We start from the raw sequence: 14,628 nt of genomic DNA, 5'->3' as shown, positions 1-14,628 counted from the left end.
AAATACACGTGCTCTTATGACAGAATCAGTACCGTTCAGGTCTATCCGCTAGAGTGAGCTCCAATAGCTGTCCCTCGATATCTCGCTCAGTGTCGTGTATTGTCTCTACTGTATTTGGTAAACATTTGTATGTGTTATAGTTATGCGCATTATTTTAAAAAATTCCGAATTATATATCCAATATAGAATTCTTTAATATTAAATTTACACTGACGTACTGTATAGGCTTATTGTTGGTAACATATAACGCTTTCGTGGAGCCCTCTGAGGTTTTCTTACAACTTGCCTTAAGTCGCACCGACACCCATAGGTCTTATGGCGACGATGGGATAGGAAAGGGCTAGGAATGGGAAGGAAGCGGCCGTGGCCTTAATTGAGGTACAACCCCAGCATTTGCCTGATACGAAAGTGGGAAACCACGGAAAACCATCTTGAGGGGTGCCGACAGTGGGGCTCGAACCCACTATCTCCCGGATGCAAGCTCACAGCTGCGCGCCCGTAACCGCACGGCCAACTCGCCCGGTACCCTCTGAGGTTGCAGGGTCTGTAGAATGTAATATTCACGGTATCCCCTGCTTGTAAGAGGTGGCTAAGAAGGGTCCCTGGGGCTTTCAGATTGGGAGCTTGCTGAAGTTAAAGTCTTCCAAGTTAGGAGAGTTTACCTTGAAGGATCTAGTTGTAACACTCACCCAGAGGAAAGTAGATGAAAACTTCGATGTTTTGGAACCTGCTATTGAGGAGTCTCGCTGTTCAACTATTCCTGTAGGAACTCAGAGGATTTTAGTATGCATTGTTAGTTATACGAGCATAACTGTCTTGGAGAAACTAAGGAAAAGAGAGAAGTGTTTGGAATGTAAAATTGTGCTATAGTCTGATGAAGAACTACTTTTTGATTGTGATAATATGGAACTTTATTCATACTTCACTCAGATAAACAGAGGAGGATTGAAACATCCTTCAGCCTTCCTTTTATCCCTTACTTTTGATATGTATTCCCTATTCCAAACCCTTATCAGTGTTGAATATGAACCACATCTTTTAAATTAGACAGTCAGAGAGATGCTGTAGTGATACTAAGTATCCAAATGGCTGAAAATACCTTAAGTAATGCTGACTATGTCTGCAAGTGTCGCATGCCGTTTATAAATTTTTTAAGAAGTGCATTAAAGTTCTGGCCAACATTTGTGTCAAAAACTACTCAGAACTTCTGCATGACAAGAAATGTCTCGAAGGATAGGGTATTGAAATTCACATTCAACAGATGAAGAGGAGCAATACTGAGGACTTAGGAGCGAAGGAGAAAATCCGCAAGGGTCTTAAGCTCAACATCACGTAAACTTACCAGGTAAACTGCTATTTACATAACATTACTTTCTATTTTCTTCCTGTTCTCTCTTAATAGTCTTGTCATTATTTATTTAGGCGAAGTTGTTCATCAGAAAGCAGCTTATTGCGTGTAGTATTTATTTACTTGCATATTTCTGTATGTCAGTGGAACGCTGCCTAACTTCTTATGAACTGACTCGATCAGGTAATACGTTCTTTTCGAAGATCTTGAAAAGAAAGTCCCTATACCTTGCAAGTCCTAAAAAAAAAATATTCTGCTGTGCGAGGATGAAGTTGTCGCTTTCTGAAGAATAAGATTGCCTAGATGAGCGTAGCAGTGAATATAATTTGGGTTGGGTTTTTTTCTTTGACGAAACACTGAACCCCGCCCATCTGACCACTCATAACTGATGCTCCATCATATGATTGACAGACTAATTGAAGGGGTCGGGGCAAAAGAGTGCTAAGCTACATTTTCTTAATTTTAAGGGAGAGCAGTTAGAAAGTTTGTTCAAATCATGAAATCGTACCATTCACGAGAATGATGTATTAATAGCTTTGAAAGGTTCAGTAATATTCATTGTATGTGATTTGCAGGCATAATTTCTTTTGGGCTGCTATTTGTAGGGTCAAAAGACGATACTTTTAATACCATGTCACAGAATACTGTGGCTTGGCACTTTATTGCCCCAATGGGAGTGACATTTATCTTAGGAATATTATTTTATGATAATGAAACAATGTCTGATATTTCAACTATTTTAATCAGAAATGAAATCTAACACCAATCTTCAGTTAAAATAATATTTCCACCAATAATCTTTAAATTGGTAGTATTGGAAATCGGGGTGGAACTGGAAACTGAAAGGAAATTGAAATAAATCAACATAAATCCGCCACGGAAAAAGGTCTGTTTGTGTCTTTTCACTATGTGTTCTTTTCAAAATATGGAATTTAGGAACTTATAACTGCACATGCATAGCATTAAAACTAACAGATCAGCGGCTCCTTTCCTATACTTCTTCAACTTCATTAGTGTCTTCAGAGTCAGGAATCCAGCTGAGATAAAACTGGTGATGGACTGGTGAGATATACTCCAGGAGTTTCAGCACATCTTGCAGTTTGTTTTCTTTACTTTTTGCACAGTAGTGTACTTTTGTTTCAAGCTCAACGTTGTGGTGTTGCCTCTTTTTGGCACGTAACAGTCTTCAAAATCCACATTCACTCTTGTTTTTAGTTTGATAAACCATGTATTATTACGTCCACTTACACATGTTTTTTACTGGTGTTCAGGAGTCCAACTTTTAGTGCCGACAGGTCATAAAAGTTGTCTTGTTTCATGTCTGTTACACTGAACTTCTTCTTTCTCTCACATTCTTGAATGATACGTTTCCAGTCGGCAGGGTTGTACACATGTTGTTGATTTCATTGGTACTTCTCAATTTTCGCAAGGTCTCTATCTGATGGCAAGAATGTGTGGCTAGATGTTAAAAAGCAGTGTTCGATCTCATTAAATCATTTAGTATGGATTAAATAAGACCAGAGTGCCATCACATTCCAGTTTTTATTCTGGCCCCAGCAGTTACAGAAAAAATCACAAATTTTTAGCATCGATGGCGTTTGTTCTCAGATACTTCAAAATTGCGCTACCTGTTTTGTCACTGCCTCTTCCTGCAATACTCTCATCCCACAAAAACATGCACCCTAAGTCTTTACCACAGTCATGAATTCCCACATTGTATGTCCACAATTTACGTAGATAAAAAGGTGAGTTTAGACAGCCCTGAAGATGGTTTTCCGTGGTTTCCCATTTTCACACCAGGCAAAAGCTGGGGCTGTACCTTATTTAAGTCCACGGCCGCTTCCTTCCCATTCCTAGGCATTTCCTGTCCCATCGTCGCCATAAGACCTATCATCCGTTTATTCTTCTTATCAGAATAGTAGTAGTATGTCATATGATTATCCTTTCTCTGCCAATCTATCAGTTATAAACATTAGTAAGACAGAAATTTACAACAAACTGATATCTCTGGAATTAAAGAAAACTGTCGGACCTGATGGTGTTTAAACGCACCTGCTCAAGTACTGCTCATTTATTTTATGTGAAGCACTCTTTTATCTGTTCAACTTAACATTAAACCAAGGCGTTTTTTCAGTGAAATGGAAGAAAGGATTTGTTAGTCCAGTTTTCAAAAAATGGTGATAAATCTGACATAAAACAATATAGACCAGTTATAATTTCTTCTCATATTTCCAAAATTTTTGACTCAATAATTCTTGACAAAATCACACCTCTCTTTAGAAACATCATCATTTATGAGCAACATGGATTCTTTTCAGGACGGTCAACCTGTAGCAATCTTATTTTATTCTATCAGTTACTCTTGGATGCAATAGAGAACCACTCCCAAGTTGACTGCATTTGACTCAAAAGCTTTTGACACTGTCGACCGCGATATCTTGCTGGAAAAACTAACACGCTACGGAATCAATCAATACTGATCTGCATTTAGGGCAGTCGCCCAGGTGGCAGATTCCCTATCTGTTGCTTTCCTAGCCTTTTCCGAAATGATTTCAAAGAAATTGGAAATTTATTGAACATCTCCCTTGGTAAGTTATTCCAATCCCTAACTCCCCTTCCTATAAATGAATATTTGCCCCAGTTTGTCCTCTTGAATTCCAACTTTATCTTCATATTGTGATCTTTCCTACTTTTATAAACGCCATTCAAACCTATTCGTCTACTAATGTCATTCCACGCATCTCTCCGCTGACAGCTCGGAACATACCACTTAGTCGAGCAGCTCTTCTTCTTTCTCTCAATTCTTCCCAACCCAAACATTGCAACATTTTTGTAACGCTACTCTTTTGTCGGAAATCACCCAGAACAAATCGAGCTGCTTTTCTTTGGATTTTTTCCAGTTCTTGAATCAGGTAATCCTGGTGAGGGTCCCATACACTGGAACCATACTCTAGTTGGGGTCTTACCAGAGACTTATATGCACTCTCCTTTACATCCTTACTACAACCCCTAAACACCCTCACAACCATGTGCAGAGATCGGTACCCTTTATTTACAATCCCATTTATGTGATTACCCCAGTGAAGATCTTTCCTTATATTAACACCTAGGTACTTACAATGATCCCCAAAAGGAACTTTCACCCCATCAACGCAGTAATTAAAACTGAGAGGACTTTTCCTATTTGTAAAACTCACAACCTGACTTTTAGCCCCGTTTATCAACATACCATTGCCTGCTGTCCATCTCACAATATTTTCGAGGTCACGTTGCAGTTGCTCACAATCTTGTAACTTACTTATCACTCTATAGAGAATAACATCATCCGCAAAAAGCCTTACCTCCGATTCCACTCCTTTACTCATATCATTTATATATATAAGAAAACATAAAGGTCCGATAACACTGCCCTGAGGAACTCCCCTCTCAACTATTACAGGATCAGACAAAGCTTCACCTACTCTAACTCTCTGAGATCTAATTTCTAGAAATATAGCAACCCATTCAGTCACTCTTTTGTCTAGTCCAATTGCACTCATTTTTGCCAGTAGTCTCCCATGATCCACCCTATCAAATGCTTTAGACATGTCAATCGCGATACAGTCCATTTGACCTCCAGAATCCAAGATGTCTGCTATATCTTGCTGGAATCCTACAAGTTGAGCTTCAGTGGAATAACCTTTCCTAAAACCGAATTGCCTTCTATCGAACCAGTTATTAATTTCACAAACATGTCTAATATAATCAGAAATAATGCCTTCCCAAAGCTTACATACAATGCATGTCAAACTTACTGGCCTGTAATTTTCAGCTTTATGTTTATCATCCTTTCCTTTATACACAGGGGCTACTATAGCAACTCTCCATTCATCTGGTATAGCTCCTTCGGCCAAACAATAATCAAATATGTACTTCAGATATGGTACTATATCCCAACCCATTGTCTTTAGTATATCCCCAGAAATCTGATCAATTCCAGCCGCTTTTCTAGTTTTCAACTTTTGTATCTTATTGTAAATGTCATTGTTATCATACGTAAATTTTATTACTTCTTTGGCCTTAGTCTCTTCCTCTATCTCGACATTATCCTTGTAACCAACAATCTTTACATACTGCTGACTGAATACTTCTGCCTTTTGAAGATCCTCACATACACACTCCCCTTGTTCATCAATTATTCCTGGAATGTCCTTCTTGGAACCTGTTTCTGCCTTAAAATACCTATACATACCCTTCCATTTTTCACTAAAATTTGTATGACTGCCAATTATGCTTGCCATCATGTTATCCTTAGCTGCCTTCTTTGCTAGATTCAATTTTCTAGTAAGTTCCTTCAATTTCTCCTTACTTCCACAGCCATTTCTAACTCTGTTTCTTTCCAGTCTGCACCTCCTTCTTAGTCTCTTTATTTCTCTATTATAATAAGGTGGGTCTTTACCATTCCTTACCACCCTTAAAGGTACAAACCTGTTTTCGCATTCCTCAACAATTTCTTTAAACCCATCCCAGAGTCTGTTTACATTTTTATTTACCGTTTTCCACCGATCATAGTTACTTTTTAGAAACTGCCTCATACCTGCTTTATCAGCCATATGGTACTGCCTAACAGTCCTATTTTTAAGACCTTCCTTTCTATCACGTTTATTTTTAACTACCACAAAAACAGCTTCATGATCACTAATACCATCTATTACTTCAGTTTCCCTATAGAGCTCATCTGGTTTTATCAGCACCACATCCAGGATATTTTTCCCTCTGGTTGGTTCCATCACTTTCTGAATCAGCTGTCCTTCCCATATTTGCCATTTGTTGGTCATGCTTCCTGTCGTTCGCATTTCCTTCCCAATTGACATCTGGCAAATTCAGATCTCCCGCTACAATCACATTTCTTTCCATGTCGTTTCCCACATAGCTGACTATCCTATCAAATAATTCCGAATCCGCATCAGTGCTACCCTTTCCCGATCTGTACACTCCAAATATATCACGTTGCCTATTATCTTTAGAAATGAGCCTTACACCTAGAATTTCATGTGTCTCATCTTTAACATTTTCGTAGCTTACAAATTCTTCTTTCACCAGAATGAAAACTCTCCCTCCCACCTTTCCTATCCTATCTCTACGATACACACTCCAGTGCCGTGAGAAAATTTCTGCATCCATTATATCATTTCTCAGCCATGATTCAACTCCTATTACAATATCTGGTAAATATATATCTATTAAATTACTTAATTCTATTCCTTTCTTTACAATACTTCTACAGTTCAACACTAACAATTTTATGTCATCTCTACTTGATTTCCAGTTCCCTGTTCCCTTATCACCGCTCCCTAGGCCATCCCGTTTCCCTGAATGTACCTCCCTATTACCCTTCCAAACAAATTTTCTAACTTATATGTACCACTGCGGTTTAAATGAAGGCCATCCGAGCGCAGATCCCTTTCTCCTACCCAACCATTAGGATCTAGAAATTTCACTCCCAGTTTCCCACATACCCACTCCATAGTCTCATTTAAATCCCCAATCACCCTCCAGTCAGTATCCCTCCTACACAGTATTCCACTAATAACAATCTCCGCTTTCTTAATTAATTAATGGGCCTCTCCTCTCATGGTTTGAATTGTATCTTAAAAATTGCCTGCAGACTGTTAAAGTAAGGAATCATTTTTCTGCACCTATTATTGTTACCAGTGGAGTTCCTCAAGGGTCTCACCTTGCGCCCTTACTTTTTATTCTCTACATAAATGACATTAAAATATACTTAAGAATTCTGAATTGCTTTTGTTTGATGACGATGCAAGCATTTTTATGCAAATTAATTGTCCACTTGATTGTTTAAAACTTCAAGAAGATTTACATCATCTGGAAAGGTATTGCATTCAAAATGGGTTGAAACTTAATCATGAGAAATGTAAAATAATATCGTTTTTTGAAAACAAGAAGAAAATATCATTTCAGTACAAATTTAGTAATAAAAATATTCTAACTCCTGTTTCACAAGTTAATGACCTTGGTGTTTTATTCAGTTATAACCTATCGTTTAATTAACATATTGAAAATATTTGTAAGAAAGCATTTCAAACATTGGGTTGCATTACTAGATATTCTAGAGAATTTTCAAACTTAGCTACCTATCGATTGCTGTAAGTGTCTATGGTACGCCCTATACTAGAATACTGTACACCTGTTTGGAACCCTTCTCATCAGACCTCTATCCATATATTAGATTCAGTACAACATAAATTTCTTCCTTTATATTCATTCAGAGCAGGATTCTCATATGACAATGTTGATTATACATCCTTACAACAGTCCTTAAATATGCATAGCCTGCCACAACGCCGTGAATTATTGGATACACTCTCAATTTTTAAATTGCTTCATTCCTTGGTGAATTGTCCACAACTCCTTGCAAAAATTAACGTACATGAACCAGACAGACGCACAAGGTTCTAGAATACGTTGTCTACAAATTGGCATAGAACTAACTACGCATTCAATGGGCCAATTGAACGAATGTCAAGAACTCTAAACAAACTGTATATTGGTATATTTAACTGCTCATTGTCAAAATTGAGAAATCACTTACATAATCTCCAAATTTGATTATTACTTTCCTGTGACTGCTTGTAATATAACCTGTGTATATATATGTACATATTTTTCTACTTATACTCCATTGAACTTTCCTTTTAGTGTGTTTTGTTTTGTTTATTCTTCTCTACTGTTATGTAAAATTGTATTACCGTTAATAAAGTATTAATGATTAGTGTCGGTGCGACGTAAAGCAAATAGCAAGAAAAAATATCCGTTTTACAGGAATAACTTTAATGCATCCAAATAAACAAGCATTTTGCTTACCAAAATCAGCGAGATCCCAAAACCCATTAAATATTGACAATATCTGTTGTTCTTCAAGTTCAAAACATCTCAGGGGACAGTGACACAGCTCTCCAACTTTTGCTCCTGGAACAACTTTTCCGGTCTTACGCGCTACATATTCTCTTCCTTCGTTTCACCTCTTTTTATTCATCTATATCTTCTTAATACGTCTCTTTCTCTTGCTAGAATTCGGACCTTTCTCAGGCGAATGTAACGGTGACCTGAATGATCCAGGATATCCTAAACAGTGCACACCAATTCTTAGTACGAGAAATACCCATTTTGTATCCTCTGTTACGTAATTAATAACGATTACTTTAACAAGAGTGCTGCAAAATTATCCACTAGTTTTTCTGTTAACTCGTATAAACCTCTGGTCGCAAGTGACAATGTAACCTTTCTTGAGAAAAATAATGACTGACAGCAGCAGATTTAAAATTGGAACAATATAGTGCTAAGCCACACAATGCATATTTACGAATGTTGGTCAACAAAAGCCTTAAACTAACTAAAGTAAATTTTGAACTGAAAAAGCCACTTACTATAGATACTTGAGTGTGTTATAACGGTTCTTAAAACATAACCAAATGACTTAATAAGTTACATAACCCCAGCAACAATGGCGGAAACGTTTGTTATGGTCAAAATAATGCCAAGCAACACTTAACCACTTCCACTTTCAGAGGAAATTTCACATGCTACGCGAGGAAGATAGTCAGGGTCTACATCAGGATCACTGGGATATTCTTCAGAATCACTCGATAACACAAGCTTCCTCCTACAGTCCACAGTAATCTGGGTCTCCTGGTTGCTTGACACTGTTTTCCTCTGAGTGTTTTTAAGAGCTGTTTGGGAGCAACAAGATGAAAGTCACATGCATTGCCACCTGAATGAGTTTCTATGCAAGTTTTCAGTATTTACTGGTAGCTTATCATAATCGGCCCCGACCCCTTCAATTTTTCTACTCCAATTTCACCCAACTGTTCAAGAATTGTCGCTGCTAAACCACCGGCACTTCTATCACTTATCCCAAAATAACCCCAGATCCTTTCAAACAATTTCCCTTCGATCTGGTACCTCAAAATTATTGATAAAAGTGTTTTGCATGAATTGTGTGTAGTTTCATCAGCCTGGATGGATAAAAGGTCTACGTCTCCTATTTATGATACCACATGTTCCTTACAAACAGCCAACATTGCTTCAAAAAGTTCATTTTGAACGGCCTTGGATGTTCCCTTAAACATAATTTCTAAGTGGCCCTTCTTAACATTGTCAAGAGCAGCGGTGTAGTTAATCAGTCCTTTAAAAACACCAGGATTATCTGAATCCTCATTCTTGTCATGACCACGCAAGGCCAACTCAAATTCCTCACAAAATTGAATAGCATCAATGATTCGTGACAAAATACATCTATTTTTGCCTACAAGATCGTTGTGCTTTCGGATACACAGCCTATATCCATAATCGAGTTGCAACCTGATGTCAGCTTTCCCCAATACTGCAAAACTCATTTCGTTATCTAAATGAGTTTTCGACAAACAATGTTTCTTGCTCTTTTCTGGTAGATGTTTTAAGTCTTTCACTCCCGTTTTTGTCCATTTTTCTTCTCCGCTGAATAATATACACAGGAAGCAAAATAGCGACTCCCTTATTGGACAACCATTTCCACTTTTCGTACACGTTCTTATTAAAACTACGATTGTAGGTTGTATTTTTATCTTTGAAGACTTGATTTATGCTAAGCTCTGGTCTTGGTCGGCCCAGTTCTTTAGCTAATAATCTGTCTTCGTAATTAAGATATTTTGTTTGTAAATAGCTCACCTGATTCATTTTGTACCGGGAGGTACACCTCAAATCCGCTCATTCAAAATCAGCGCCTTAATAAACTCCACTATCGATCAAAAAGTGAAACTAATAACACAACAAGTTGGAACTTTAATCAGAAGATGTCACTACTAAAGTGCTAAGTAATTTTGTTATCGTGAAGTTTATAAAATGACTGAATTTCTCCTTGTTTTGTTATACATCAAGAAGTTCGGACATTTTTCTACAGATTACACTACTAAAAACTCTGATCACGCACTCTGGTGCATGGTGAAGGAACTTACAACTTGAAGTTTTGCTTTTCAAGGTTTTCATGACTGTATCTATGTACATTTATTTTTGGGTTGGCAATATTTCCTTTTCTTTCCGCCAGTTCTGAATCTAGCCAATCACGAATTTTTGTAATTAATTTTCAACCAATCCCGCATTTCTTGTAAGGGGTTGTGTCCTGATTAGTCTTGAATGCTCTCGAACCTTCCCTGAGGGTATATAAAACTGCGGCTTTCCACGTTTCATTCTCAATTGATCACCGTCTTTATAAGTGTGTGTGTTAAGGCAGGAGGCGGGGCCGCCTCTTTCTTTGGCCAGCAGACCATCTATAAGGTAATGTACATATAACTTCATTCTTTCTTGCCACCTCCGCAGCTTTATTCGAGCGGAAGGTCCGAATCTTTAATTATGTAATAGTACTTTTCTAAAAAGTCACTTTTCTTTTGGATAATGTGAAAACTTCATAAAATATTTAACTGTAAATCGGGGATAGAGAGTGAGTTACCCTCTCGAGCTCACTTTCATCTTGGTTTGAGGCGACTACGTTTTTGTAACTGTGTTCTCCTAATTCCATGCGAGCCACCTCAGAAGTTTGGGAATAGCCCCTGCTTCATCAGCCGAGAGCCTTATAGGTTTTAATATTTCATTATTTGGAGCGCAGTGTACGCCTCCATTCAGTTTGTGTATGGCCATTTATTTAACCTGTTCCTTTTCGTAAAGGCCCTGTAGTTTAGGTACTAGATACCCCTGTATTAAGCAATTTCCATTTCTAATTCGTGCTTGGTGAGGCCAGTGAGTGTAATATTTAATGTAAGATTGCCTTGAGCGGGCTGTAAGAAACTGAGAGCCTGTTAGCTCTTTTACTAAGTTTTGTATGAATAACGAGTGCCTCTGCAAGGTCAGATATTGTATTTTGGGAGCAAGTGCTCTTAGGGAATTTCTGCCCTTGACTAAAGGATTCCTTATTTTTAATTAAAGTTCTGTAAACTGGATCCGGTATTTCTGGAATTGTAAAACTAGGGGCTTGAAGCCCAGAATCTGTAAAATTCACTTATCTTGGATTTTCTTAGTCTTGTTTCAAGATTGCTTTGGTACCTGATATATTGTTATTTGTTGATTTCTGAAATTCTAAAGAAATATAACCTTCAGTTCAAGTTTTAAATTAATGTTGATATTGTGGATAGACCCATTCACCCCGACACCTTCTTTAACCTCTTTCTGCTCCACGGCTAACTCCGGAACACATTTTAAAAACATTTATGCTCGCACAGGAATACACTCATATACATCACACTGCTCTTCAGACTTACAAGGAAAGTCGAAACCGATGGACACGATTAATCTAACAGACGTACAGGATAAGCACAGGTTTGCTACAAACACTACTTTTGCGCACGTTAATAATACAAATGCCAACAAGAAAAGTGTAGCTGGGCGCTATCTAGTAGGCTGTAGGAGAAGTAAATTCAAAATACGAATTAGCGCTAAAGTGTCACGTCGTAGAAATATGCGAACGGGTCAATGGTATTTGCCATAACCCCCCTTACCCCTCACACCTCGAAGGGATGATGTTCAGGTATAAGAACGAGTCGATCCCATCCAGGACTAGACCGCTACTATGTTGGCTTGTTTAGTTCAGGGCACAAGAATAACCATGGTGAATCATAGCCTCTTGAAGTCTCTTGACAACAATCGTGCATAATGTTGTTCTGATTTTTATAATAATTTTAATTGGTGGAGGGGCACGTGACCATGTGACCTAAAGGCAGGATCGTACCTGACATCAATAGCTTATAATAACTGTTCATGGTACACTCGTAGTTACTCGCATATCACACAGATCTCTGACGTCATTCTCGCGAGAGAGCATTGCCCATCAATACAATGAGCCTTCTTTCCGAGCTAGTTGTCGTCCATGTTTCACTTCCATACAATGCCACACTCTTCAAAAACATATAAATCCTATATCAATGTTTGAAGTGAGCATATTTCTTTTCTTAAAAAGGCCTTCTTTCCTTGTGCTAGTCTGAATTTTATGTCTTCCTTACTACAGCCATCGTTAGTTATTTTCACTACCGTACCCAAGTAAACGATATTTATTTACTTACTTTAAGACTTCATTTCCGTATCTAATATTTCCTGCATCGACTTCGTTCGACTGCACCCCATTACATTTTGGACTTATTTATTTCATACCTGTCAACTTTCAAAAGAGAATTCCGGAAGATCCTAAAGCAGATTTTTTTTAACAACACGCGCATACGTTGCAAAGTCTTGAGAGATAAAAGGACGGCGAGGAGGGAGATTACAAACAATACTAATACAAGTATGATCACCCCTGAAATTAAATACTTACATCTCAGTGGCTACCAAGGCTATCGGTGAGGCCCAAACCTCAAATGAGAACGATGGAACATTATAGTGTAAGCATCTGGCACGGTATTCCTTTTACAAAACTTCAAAGCGATGAGAAAAAACGTCGCACGTATTTCTGAGAGCAAGGTATCGGAGACCATGATCTGCGTCCCTCGACCCACTTCTACCGGAGGGATAGGCTTCGGTCCATCAAATACGAGATGCAATGTTTGAAATTCGACCGCTAAATGTACGTATAATCACATTGTCGATTATCACCTGTTCTACCTCAACTGCTACTTCATTCAATGAGATGTTCTCAAACAAGTAGCGGGCTGCGATTCTAAAGAAAAGAAATCCATGACAAGTAGCAGGCTGTGAATTTAAATAAAACAACTTTAATAACAGCGTCGTGCTTCGTAGCAGCCGAACGGCTTCGTTTGTGTGCGTGTAGTTCTGAAACTCGTGGTATTGTGTGACGAATTTCTAAGCGATTTGGTAAAGTTCGTAATGAGTTCAACTAAGAAACGATATTATCAGTCTTTTCAGGAGGCATGGGTGCCCGCAAGGGGGGGGGGGCTGCCCCCCCCTGGAATTCTAAAGATGTTGACGTTCAATTGTTTAATATCATACCAGATTATTTCATAAACTGAAATTACTGATAATAATCTAGCATATGTTATAACTGGAAGTTTATGTAAACAATTTAATGTTGCTGACGTTATATTGGTTTTTATATTCAAGAAAATTGTTAATGTGCCCCCCCCCCATGGAAAAGATCCTGCGGGCGCCCATGTCGGGAGGAATATTCAGCTTAATTTCCTTGTTTTATACGATCACCATACTTGCCAACTTTCCCGATTTAGGCGTGAGACTCCCGATTTTCGACAGTATTTCCCGCCTCCTGATTATTCTATTTCTCCCGATTTTAGCTTTTTTTTTTTTTTTTTTTTTTTTGTGAACTTGAAACATTTTTTTCAAACCCCGCCATTTCAGCAATGTACGCAAGTGACCGGAAGTCCTTCATGGACGTTTATTAAGGCGAGAATGTGTGATGTTTATTCAAATACAGTAGATAGTTTATTCAAACCTGTATATCACGATGCGTATTTCGATCGTCAATCTCTCGTTCTCGCGTGCTATGTTTTTTATTTATTTACTGCGCACTACAGGATTTCTAATCCCAACTACAGTGGCAAATGTTTACACTTTTTTAATGTTTCAATCAGTGTAATATCATAATATATAAACTATTCTAATATTATATTTACGTTGAGAAATAAATATTACATATCTAATCCTTACAAGAAACAAGTATATAAAACATAATTTCGTATCTAAACTAGTCTAATAACCTATAATATTATATTTACAATGAGAAAGGAACAGCATTTCACATCTAGTCTAATTTAATCTTTACAGTGGTAGAGTGTCGGCCTCCGGATCCCAAACCCGGCAGAGGTAGTCGGATTTTTGACGGGCGGAAAAAAGTCCATTCGACACTCCATGCCGTACGATGTCGGCATGTAAAAGATCTCTGGTGACACATTTGGTGTTTACCCGACAAAATTCATTAAATCTCAGCCATAGACGCTCAAGAGAGTTTCGGTTTACCCGGTCTGCCATCTAGTGGGCCTAGAGTAAAACGGAACGTCGAAATTGACGAGCAGACAGCTTGATGGCGTCAAATTGAAATGTCTGCACACGGTAGCTGAGGCCATACGATTATTATTTTTTTTTACATGAAAGAGGAAAAAATATAAAAAAATTGGTAATTTCATATCTAAACTATTTTTTTTTCTAGTTCTAACACTTATGGGATAGGGCTTAATGTAGAATGTTTATAATACATTTTTTGGTTCAAATCAGCATTACCGTTTTCACGGAGATAGTGAATTGTTGTAAAAACAAGTCTAGAGGTTCACAGAAGTCTAAATAATTATTTT

The sequence above is a fragment of the Anabrus simplex genome, chromosome 14, assembly GCF_040414725.1.
Source record: "Anabrus simplex isolate iqAnaSimp1 chromosome 14, ASM4041472v1, whole genome shotgun sequence".
NCBI classification, from domain to species: Eukaryota; Metazoa; Arthropoda; class Insecta; order Orthoptera; family Tettigoniidae; genus Anabrus; species Anabrus simplex.
The sequence above is the reverse complement of the archived record's forward strand: the minus strand, read 5'-3'. Positions refer to the sequence as shown.